Below are 12,537 nucleotides of genomic sequence, written 5' to 3'. Positions count from 1 at the left end.
CAATCTCATTTTCATTTCTTATTTATGAATTTAGGCGACATAGGTCGGGGTACATTGGGGAACAAAAAGGGTCCTGCTGTCCCTGGCTACACTAAAAGCTCCATCAGTCATATCCTCCCAACCTGTAAGCACATATATACAATGTCACCTGTCCATCATCCATAGTATGTCCAAAAATCACTGCCTGGTCTCCAAAAATGCTACTCCACCATCCTCCAGTCCCCGTCTCACTCTACCCCGCTACTACCATCGTCAGCTTCGTAATCTCCCGAATGTGGGAGAGGTCCCACCAGTCGCCCTCCAACTCGGGTGTACATTGCTACGAAACCCAAGAGCACTGGACCCCCTGGGGATCCTATGTCTACGATCAGAACGCAAATGCACTTCACAAAAACAACCTTCGGGAAATCAAGATCCACAAACTCAGTAATATGATTGGAGAAATCGACAGGGACACCATAGCTAATCGAGGTGGAGGCAGGCAGAATCAGCATGACTACTAATCTGAAAGAGGACAGTTGACAACCAATGAGCATAAACTGAGCAAGTAAAATGTTTACCAGTCTATACAATATAAACCTATCACTGCACATGCAAGGAAAACTCCAAATATAAAATATATGAAATCATTTTTAAAATCAACTTGTCGAAGAACCTTCTTCAAAACCAAACTAGTAAGTTGGTATAAAAAGGAAGACATCTTAGGGTCTGTAAACCAATAACGCAAGTGAAATGTAGCAATACTAATAATCACTTTTGATTCAAAACTTAGCTGGCACCATCTTCCAAGGAACCCCGTTACCCCGCCCCAGGCATCTCGCACCCACACAGCATCGCGAGGACATATGGGGAACCGTGTTACACCCCCAGGCATCCGAGGGAACCCAGTTACCCCCTCAGGTATCTCGCACCCCTCCTAGATCATGAGGTCATATGGGACCCAGTTACCCCCAGGCATATGGAGGAACACAATTACCCCTCCAGGCATCCCAACTCCTAGGGTATTGACGTCAGGGGGATTGACGGAACAGTCACACTCATGGTGCAGCAATTCAATAATTCAATTTAAAATATCATTCACTTTGCTAATGCTAAGGAAACAACTTGAGTTCAGAGAACTAACCAACCTGCATCCACTTATAAATCATATAAATGGTATAAAAATCATTAGTCGGCAATACAAATCTTAAAAGACAAGTTAAAAAAAGGAATTTCATCCAGAATCCCAAAATTGCCCCATAAAGGCAATTTGCACGCCTTCAGAAATCGCTATCATTACCTAAGTAAATCAGCTTCAAAATTACGAAATTTTAACACAACATAGACGAGACCTAGAGGAACATTTCTCATGAAGAACTCGAAACCCAGTTTGGCTTCTACAATTCCCAACAATTCGGACAAACCTGAAAACAGTAATTTAACTCCAGAACTCAAACGGACAGAAAGATAGACATATCACAGGTTCAATGAGATCTAAAAATCATGGAAACTTTATATGTTATAGTTTAAGATGTAATCTACAACTTTCATGAAGAACACTTGTCGCGACCTAAATTTCTTAAGCTAATGGATTATTAAGACTAAGCCTAACTCGGGCCCTCCCAAGCCCTACCAATTCGCAACTTACGGTTTAAGTTTTTAACATGCAAAAGTTTTCATGCTTGGAGTCGCCACTAATGTATTTGTGGTAGGTTGATTAGAAACCTAAATAAAACATAGGGAGATATGTTTTATTCCTACGAACCAGAGATTCTAAGCTCGGGGACTTGGTTACGCTAGATCTAGTCTAACGCCCTTTCGGTACCTTTTCTTTTCAAAAATATTTATGCAGGCAGTCTGGATCAATTTTATTACCTAATCACTAACATGCGAGGTGTTCATGCGGGCGCGCAAACCACCAATTTGACACCCAAGAAAGCAATAAATAGATTGCAAGATTAGGAGAATGACGTACTTTAATGCAACGCAAGCATCTGCATTATTAGTAAAAAATCACACAGACAATCCTAATATGATTTCTAATTAACAAAATAATGCACTCGAGGTGTTTTTTAGGGTTTGCGCTTTATTAAAATGCAAACTAACCTATATGCAATGACGTGCAAAAATGACATGCGATTAATGCAACCTAGCATGCGAACTATATGTCATGCGTCGACGTGATCTAATTCTAGTGACGGACAAATGATTTATTTTTGGTATTTTTCCAATGAAATTCAGAATAAAAAAATGCCTAAAATAACATGCAATTTAACAACTTCTTTTTTTTTGATATTTTTTTATTAAAATTCGAAATTAAAAGTTACTCAAGTTAATAATGCAATCTATCCTAATCTATCCTAAAGTAACTCATTCTTTTTGGAATTTTCATGGAAATTCGGAATCTAAAAATAACCTAAATAATCTATTAGGATTAGAATAATACCTAATTTAAACTAGGAAATAAATTATCTCAAGTACTAATTTAAATTAAATAATTATCCTATCTTCTAGATACATTTAGGGTTCCCTACACATGCAAAACCTCTAATTTAAATCCTAACTAACATATTTTTGGATTTTCTTTATTAAAAAAAACAATTAAACAAAGATTACAACCGCATTCAAACAATTCACGCAATCCGCAAGATTTGTTTTACTATCTTTGAATTAAGGAAACGATATAAACCGACGATCATATCCATGTGGTTATGGATATTGATGGAAGGCTAGTCGTTTGAATTTGAGAACAAAATAAAATCTATTATCGTATCCAAATGGTTATGGATAAGATAGAGATTTTCCGTGCCACCGAGTATCGTATCTCATGATTGAGATCGGATAGTCGTCTCGATACGTTGTTAAGTTAGGAATTTCCTAACTTAGTGTATTTTTTGGAATCTTGCGAATATGCCATGCATCATTCAAATATATCTACTAACCAACCAAAGACAACAAAATCACTCCAATTAGGAATTTAAATATTTGAAATGATATCGGATAAAGTTTCTTACCTAATTTACGGATAACTTCCAAATTCGAGCTTAATGCCGGATTGGGTTTGCGGATCACGGGACGACCGACGGTGGTAGAAAAGCGGTGGTAATGGCAGTGGCGACGAGGTCGCTCAAGGATCGTCAGGGATTTTTGGCCCGTCACCTGCAAAATAGAATCACGAGAGGGGCGACGGACCGACTCACGGTATGGGAATGTCTCGGAACTGAACAGGATCGTCGGGGAGGAATCGCCATGGAGAACCGTCGAGGGATTGGATAACACCACCGTAGAGACTTGGCGGTGGCCGTAGGCAATAGTAGCAGCGAAAAGGGGCTGGCTTTCAATCTCAAAGGCGCACGGCAACGTAAATCACTACGGACTCGACGTGGGGTGCAACAATTTGCCGTCACGGTAGAGAATCTCTCCAAGGAAACCTGCAAAAGAAAGGACCAGTATAGCTCGATGATCACTGAAACCACCAAACTGGGATTCGTCGGTCTGCCGTTGAGCTGGTGTCGATGGGAAAGAAGCTCGTGACTGATGCAGTAAGGCTGCAAGATTGACGTTACAACGACACCCGGGAAGCTGCTCGCCACCTGGAAGTTTGCTGCTGGCGTTGGGCGAAGGAGTTTTCGTGAACGTCTTCTCCTTTTGGTATTTGCTGCATGTTGAAAACGTCTCAGAGGATGTGGTGCAGCTCCCCCCTTTCTCTACGTTTTCCTTCTTTGGCCTCTTGAATGTGTTGTGCTTCGCTGTCGTAAATTGTGAAATTGTGAAGCTCCCCTCACGATTTCTCTCTAATGGCCACACGACTCCTCTGCTTCTCTCTCTCTTTCTTGTGGCCGTGTGTATGAATTGGGTGCCTCCTCCTGAGAGAATCCTCAGTGAATGTATTTATAGGCAAAGTTTAGGTTTTTTGCTTGCAATTATTTCCTATTTTGATTCAAAGAAAATATTGCAATATCTCTGTGATAATATCAATTCATTCAATTTGAATCGTGATAATATCAAGATTAACAAACCAATATTTTCCAACTCGACATTTTCCAATGAAAATTTTAGCTCTTATAATGTTCATGGGCTTGGCCAAAAATTTTCTTGAACGCGGGCTTAGTCCAATTTTAGTAAGTTCAGAGCAGTTCACTCGAGTCCATCCGCCGCCGGTCCAATGCAAATGCAACTATATGAGCCTAAATACAAATTCAAGTGCTTCTAATCTATATCCAATTTAACTAATTTTTTGTCTAGGGACTGGGATCGATCCCCAATTTTTTATGCAACGAACGACTGACTGGATCGTCAAAATTTAGGTGTCAACAACACTTGTCTAAATTCCTTGCCGAAAATTTTGTAGAAAATCATAATCGTGTAAAGGTCAGTACCGGTTTTTGAAAAATTGACTTAAAAATCGTGTGTTTATCAAATATAATATAGTCATATGAAGTCCGAAAAATTCAGAATTAAGGTATGTTATATAACAAAGAATAAGGTGCAACTTTCGTGAAGAAAGCCCCAACAAATTCGTACCACACAATATTGTATAAATTTGGCAAAAACCGTGTGTCGATCCGTGACCGAATCTGACTTCTGCAACGTCTACGGATTCCGCCTAGTTTTGGTGTCATTCAACCTCGAGCACGCACGCATTTTAGCAACCAGCACCTCAACAACACATTCATGCACTTTCGGTTATTGGCTGGCCTCCCGCGATCCGAGACGAGCCAAGTGTTGAGCTGCGGCACGAATGAAACGATGTGAGCCATGTGACGGCGCGAGGGCTGGCTGAGCAAGGGAGTCACCGGCGGGATGGAACAGTGTGAGATCGCGATGTTGTACGCGAAAAAGGACAGAACGGAGGGAGAGGGTCTGGGTACTGCCGAGAAGAAAGGAAGATAACGTGAAAAAGTCCAAATTTTTGCATTATTGGTGCAGGCCAATTTAGTCCTAAACCTTTTTTGGTGCCAATTAAGTCCTAAACCTTTTAAATTGGTTTTCTAAACCTTTTGTTTTGTGTCATTTAGTCTTTCCGGTCTTTGACCCTGCCGCTTGATATTTCATTTTTTGAATATTTATTTTTTCCTTTTTTTCTTTTTTTCCACTTTTTGTCCCTCCTTGGTCAACAACTTCGACCTCGCCTTGCAGGCGGCCTTGCCGGAGCGAGCCTCGCCTGTCGGCGACTCGCCTCACGTCCGAGTCGGGCCTCGCCATTGCGACCTCACCGGAGAGAGGCGAGCCTCGAAGGCTAAATTCTCGGTTTTTCCCTCTTCCCTGCCGCTTGCATGGTCTTGGTCAACAACTGAAGTGCCACATATTGCACTTTGTGGCAGCCAAGAGAGGCGCCGCATTTTGTAAACGTTAATCAATTTAGTTTTAAACTTTTTCACATTGATGCCAATTCAGTCCATTCGACTAATTTAAGCCGAAAATTGCTGACGTCGACGCCAGCACTAACATGGATATTTTTTTAATATTTTTTTTATTTTTTTAATGAATATTTAAAATATTTTTCCTTTTCCTCTATTTTTTTTCTTTTTTCCCTTTCTTTTTCTTTCTTTTCTTTCCCTTATCCTGTGGCCAGTACTTTGGTGAAGGTCCGCGACTGGCCACAGGCAAGGGTCACCTCGCTGGATCTGGTGAGGGCTCGACCCTCGCGGCCTGGGCGACCCTCGCGAGGATCGATGTGGCGGTACAATTATCGCCGGTCATCCTACGTGGCATACCATTACCTCATCGAAATTTTGCACAAAGGTCTAAGACTCGATTGGAAAAATTAAAAAATTTATAACTGGATTGGCATCCGTATAATAGATTCAAGGCTGATGGGACAATTCCCATGACAAGATTAGGAGCGTAAATTAAGTCAGTCGCCATTGTCGTCTGAATGTGGAAGGAGAGAAAACGGAGGCAGATCAAAAAAGGATTTCGTCGTCACTTGGCTCACGTTTTTCACGACATGACACTGAGTCTCGGACTCGTTTTAAGGTTTCGTTCCGGGAAGCCACTGAGTTCCCACCCTTACTTGTAAACTGATTGGACAAACCAAAAGAAACACCAAAAAAGTCTACAGAAAAAGAGGAAGCACTACGTTGTCTTTTGTCGCTTTTCTAATGGTGATTTTCAATTCCTTCTCTAGTGGGGCGGTGGTTGATGATTGATTGCCCAGGAGTTCATCGTCACTGGAGGCCTTCGCGGCATGTCCCCTCTAATCGGGACGGGCTTTACAGATACGTTTCTTATTTTAATATGCCGATACCTGCACGTCCTTACTCCATGTTGGGACAGTATTTTTGTCTAACCCGGTCCCTAGCTTCTTAACGTCCCGAGGTCCAGATGAAGCATTTTAATGACATGTTGAGATCCAAGATTGAAGAAACCAAAATACCACAAAAGAGTTTTGCAGAAAAGAGGAAGCACTACGTTGTCTTTTGCCGCGTCTTCTAATGGTGATTTTCAATTCCTTCTCTAGTGGTCCCCGTGGACCCAAATTGTGATGGTTCGTTCTGCTTTTTCGAACAATCCGCTCTTGTCCCCTAAAATTTGGTCTGAGCCTCAATCGACCTGTAGAACAAAATGAAGTCGGCAGCTGCCCGGCAGCAATCGCCGACCAATCGGGCATGCACCACATATCCTGTTCAACGCCAGGCCATAAGAGGTGTGACTAGACCTGTTAAACGGGTGGGTCGAGTCGGGTTTGGATCGGGTCATAAATGGTCCGACCCAAATTGACCCATTAACCCGTTTATGACCCATTTATTCATAGTGTAAATATCCCGACCCATACCCAACACATACCCGACCCGACCCATATTGCTAAAACACTTTTATATTTAACCTAATCTAGGAATACTTGTTTCTTATGATTTTTTTTAAATTATACTGCTAAAACATTTTATATAATACAAAGCTGGTGAAATTTTTTTATAATTTTTTTTAAAATTGAGTTTTGTTTGTTTTACGAAAAATGCGACATTTCTAGAAAATATTTTCCATAAAGTCATTATTCAAGAAAATAAAAAAAAATTCTGATGTTTGGCTGAAACCTGAAAATAAACTAGAAAATATTTTTCGATATTTGGTATATAAAATCTGATTTGATTTACTTTGTGCATTCATTTTAATAATATTAATATTTTTTTATTTTTTAAATCGAATTTTTAATTATTTTTAATTATTTTTAATTATTTTTTTTTCTTTTTCCTTTATTTTTGGCCGATCACCGGCCGTCGTGGCCGGCCACGACCACAGGTGAGGCTCCAGCCTCGCCGATCTGGCGAGACTCGAGCTCGCCGGCCTCAGGCGAGCTCGACCTCGCCGGATCTGGCGAGGTGGAGCCTCGACCGAGGTCGGCGAAGGTCGAGCTCGCCAGCCTTAGGCGAGCTCGACCTCGTCCGAGGCTGGCGAGCTCGAGTCTCGCCGGCCTCGGGCGAGGCTCCACCTTGCCAGATCCGGCGAGGTCGAGCTCGCCTGAGGCTGGCGAGCTCGAGTCTCGCCAGATCGGCGAGGCTGGAGCCTCGCCACAGGTAGGCGAGGCCTTGGCCTCACCGGGATCGGGCGAGCCTCGAGGTCGTCGGGATCGGGCGAGCTCGAGGCTCGCCAGATCGGCGAGGCTCGAGCCTCGAGGCCAAGCTTCGCCGGCCTCCGGCGAGGTCGTCCTGCCCCGGTCGCCGTGGCCGACCACCAGCCGAAATTAAAAAAAAAAAAAAAGAAGAGAAAAGAAAAAATAAAAGATAAAAGAAAAAGAGAAAAAATAAAAATAATTAAATTTCGATTTTTTTAAACATTTTTGTAAAGAGGGAGAGAGTGTGTGGATGGGTCTAGTGGGTGAGTTGGACATGGGTTCCAAACTCAACCCATTTAGACCTATTTATCTTTAAGTTTTAAAATTTAAAACCCATTTAAGGTTGACTCTTTAAAATTAAAGTTATCCATATATGACCCATTTATTTTTAAATGGGTCATATATGGGTTTAAGACCCATTTTGACACCTCTAGGTGTGACCGGCCCAACCCGCCCGTATGTGACCTTTCCTCATGGCTGCGCGGGCCTGGGCGGTTCCCAGTTCGTTTCGGGCATGCCGGGCTTTTCAAAGCCCGGTTTTGGCACGCATCCAGTCTTGTCCATTATTTTTTGGCCCTTTCACAACATTTTCGCTTATCCTATGCATCATTCCCCTTTTGAGATGCATCATACCCCTTTGTTTCCGAAATTTCACTGTAAATAGGTCCTTCATTTGCTCATTTCAACAAAGGTAACTCATTCCAAAATTCTGTCTTTCAATTATGTTTTCTCGAATTCTTGGTGCTAATCATCTTAATCTTATTTTGCAAGGAGATTCCAGTGAGGCTCAAACTTGAAGGTTTCGGCGATCCCAAAAAGATATGGTCACACGACTACAGGTAAAGGTTCCATACCCCCCAGATGAAACTAATATCGTTGTTCCGTTTTCCGCTAAGCGTAGCTTGAAGCCAGAGCATGGAACAACAATCAATTCGCAGCAAGCAACAAATCAAGAAATGAACCTGAACATTCAGGTTACGTCGCTCGGCCAATCACACCTATGTTCCCCGGAGATATGGATGAGGTCTCCAAATTGCTTTCTTTCGAGTCGCTTAGTCGGAAGTTGTGTAAGTACCGTTCGTACTCACTTCTTCCAGTGGTCCTCTCTCTCCCCCCATCCTCTCAACCATCTGTCACCGGAAATCAACAAAAAACCATGGATCAAGTCCATCCGAACCGTATTTTTCTCGTTTTTTTTCAATTCTCTCATACATTAATAAAAAGCCGTCTCTTGCACACTCGTAGGAATTAAAGAAACCAGAATGCTAATATATATAGAGAGAGAGAATTAGATAAGGTTAGAATTTTTCTAAGACCGCGAAGCGAACAGGTAGCAGAGAAGAAAGAGCAAGAAGTTAAAGATATCAAGGGGCTTTGAGTCCTTTGACTAGTGGGCCGGTCTAGCCCAAAATATTTCGATCACCACTCGGGAACTTCTACTGTACTTTTAAGTGTTTTTTTTTTTTTTAATTCTGCTCGTGAGTTTGCTTTCGAAATCTGAACAACGACAAACAAAAAATAAACTTCGGAAAATTATCAAAATTGTGTATGGTTTTACATGTTAATGTTAGTATATGTGATTTTAAATGTTTTGGGGGCTAAAACGACGTGATATGTGGGTAACAAAACTTACAAAAAAGTGATAAACCAAAAATAGAACTCACCTCCAAACCCAAATAGAGAGAAATTGAAGAAATTATCAGAAGTTAAAAGCTAACAAACCATGAGAAGGCTCCATTAGCCCTGATACATGTCCATACATATGGCCCATTGAATGGAGTTGTGTCCTTGTGTCCTTTCTTCTCAATTTTTTCCTTAGTTCATCGCTTTATCAATGGACAAGAGCTCTTTGGACGAGGACATAACCCGGCGTCGGTTGAGTGTACACAAGTGATGCGGCATATAGGCCTAATTCGTTGGATGGTGAGACAATTGAAACCTCTCTTTTTAACATGTCTTGGGCTTTTCTATTTATTTTCACCGCTGTCTTGTGACATAGCCTCAATGATTCTCTAAGATTCGTTCTTAGATTATCACATTAAAAAAAAGTCTGAAAAGAAACTTTTTTTTTAACAAAGTGCTGTTGTGTGTGACTGCAACTATATTGTTGCTAATGCTGATGAATGGAAGTAGCCCTAAACTCCAAAAAGAGAGAAAACAAAAGTTAAGAATTTAAAATATTTGGAAGGCAGCCTTCGCTCAAACCAAAATAGGATTGTCTTGTTGTATCCTCAGATATTTGCCATCAAACCAAAATAAATTGTCCTGTCTCTGTTCTCAAATTCTGTTTGTCCTGACAGGAAGATGACACAACCAATATTGGGTTGTTGTTTCTTATTCCCTGGGACTAAGACAAAGCTTTCTAGAAAGCTTTGTGTCACAATCTCATTTGAACTTTCGACATAGACTAGTTCAAGCAAGTAGTTTTTGTATTCGAATCTCGTTAAAAATTAGTCCCAAAGCACTTGTTAAGCATATTTACAGGGTATGTCTCGAATTTTAAGGCATTGATTAAAGATAACAAGAGGGAAATAGTGCACTGAGAAGCTGCAAACTTTCTTCGAATGGCATCTTAAAAAGAGCTCTCGATAAATTATGTCTAAGTACCACTAGGTATGCTCATGTGATACAAAACCTTAAAACTACTCCCTGCAGCAACCTCATTAGGTTTGTTCTTATTGTTCGTCATCTTCGTTAATGCAACTTGGATCATTCTCCCTGGAATAGAGCGGTTAGGTACGTTTAGCTTGTAAACAAGGGAAAGAGGACAATTTAACATAAGAAAAGACACGGTCATATGAAGTAGAGTTCCTTTTAATTGGTCTCAATTTCGCCGATAGGTTGCAACGAGTTTACGGTGATGCATAAGTAAACATTCACCTTATTAGGAGTGCATTAGTACTTCATCTACGCTACGAACGGATCTGATTGTTAATCTAACTTCAAAAGTGTGCAGAACCCTTGCGAGTAAAGAACCATTGAGATGATGAAAAAGTTGTAACATGTTGACCATTCATAGAAAACTTTTACGAGGTCATTAACGGCACACATGATAACTATTCTGTTTATCTGTTTTTTTTTTTTGGCTCCCGGGAACAGGTTTAGAACAGAAATCTATTTGGTAACGCAATTTCATTTTTCTATTTTTGGAACAAATTTTTAGTCCAAAAATAGTTTGGAACAGAAATGAAAAGTAAAAATTGTATACTTTTCTATTTCTTGAACAAAAAGAGAAATAATAACTCTTTCCATTGCTCACCCTCGCCTCCCACCGCCCGCCACACTTGGCCACCGCCCACCGCCACCCTTTTTGGCCACCCGCTAGAGGTGTCAAAATGGGTCTTAAACCCATATATGACCCATTTAAAAATAAATGGGTTAAATATATGGGCCACTTTAATTTTAAAGAGTCAACATTAAATGGGTTTTAAATTTTAAAGCTTAAAGATAAATTGGTCTAAATGGGTTGAGTTTGGACCCATGTCCAACCCACCCACTAGACCCATCCACACTCTCTCTTTTTATAAAGATGTTTAAAAAAATCGAAATTTAATTATTTTTATTTTTCTCTTTTTCTTTTAATTTTATTTTTCTTTTCTTTCTTTTTTTCTTTTTTTTTTTTAATTTCGACGGTGGTCGACCACGGTGACCGACCACCGGGCGGGCGACCTCGCCGGAGGCCGGCGGCTCGAGCTCACCGGCCTCGGGCGAGGCTCGAGCCTCATCGCGATCGCCGCAAGCCTCGAGGCTCGCCCGATTTGCCAAAAATCTATTCGTGGATCATTCGTGCCCTAAGTTTTGCAGTAACTATAACATGTCTGACGCAACATGTAAGTTCAAAGCACTTTGTTAGCGCTTTTCACTTACATTTGGATGGAAAAATGTTAAATTCGTCCAAAAAACAAAAAACAGGATCCAAGGTTAGTTTGGGGACTAACATTTGAAATGTAATGGCGACGCGTGGGCGGCCGCGATCGGCAAAAATAAAGGAAAAGAAAAAATAATTAAAATTACGATTTAAAAAATAAAAAATATTAATATTATTAAAATGAATGCACAAAGTAAAATCAAATCAGATTTTATATACCAAATATCGAAAAATATTTTCTAGTTTATTTTCAAGTTTCATAAAACGTCATAATTTTTTATTTTCATGGATAATGACTTTATGGAAAATATTTTAAAAATGTCGCATTTTCACAAACAACAGATTAATTTTAAAAAAAATTATAAAATTTTTCACTAGCTTTGTATTGCATAAAATGTTTTAGCGATAATTTAAAAAAATCATAAGAAACAAGTATTCCTAGATTAGGTTAAATATAAAAGTGTTTTATTTCTTTGTTGTTAAGGGCCTATGAGTTGGGTATGTGGGTTAGAGTCGGGTATGGGTCGGGATATTTACACTATGAATAAATGGGTCATAAACGCCAATTAATGGGTCAATTTGGGTCGGACCATTTATGACCCAGACAAACCCGACCCGCACCCATAATTACGTGAGCCCTTACTGCAATTGGCTAGGACTCGCCAACCTCACCCAATGGCCACCCTCATTGGTTGCCGACCGTTGATGAATGGAGAAGAGCTTAAGAGGGAAAAATTTTGTCTATAATAATGTTATAAAATGAATTTACTATTACGGAAGAGAAATTTTATGTAATAGATTATCGGCGTCATCAAATTGTTCAGAAACTCACATCGGTAATAAGGAAATAGATTTTTCTATTTCTTGCCAAAAATCTATTCGTGGATCATTCGTGCCCTAAGTTTTGCAGTAACTATAACATGTCTGACGCAACATGTAAGTTCAAAGCACTTTGTTAGCGCTTTTCACTTACATTTGGATGGAAAAATGTTAAATTCGTCCAAAAAACAAAAAACAGGATCCAAGGTTAGTTTGGGGACTAACATTTGAAAAGTAAAAACGTGCGTGGACCGAAATTGGGAAATTACTAAAAAAGTTCTCAACGTATTACATTTTTGCTAATTCAGTTATGTTA

This window comes from Syzygium oleosum, unplaced genomic scaffold (assembly GCF_021117445.2).
Source record: "Syzygium oleosum isolate NSW1041296 unplaced genomic scaffold, Sole_v2.1 Sole_v2.34, whole genome shotgun sequence".
NCBI lineage: Eukaryota > Viridiplantae > Streptophyta > Magnoliopsida > Myrtales > Myrtaceae > Syzygium > Syzygium oleosum.
This window is presented reverse-complemented; position numbering follows the sequence as displayed.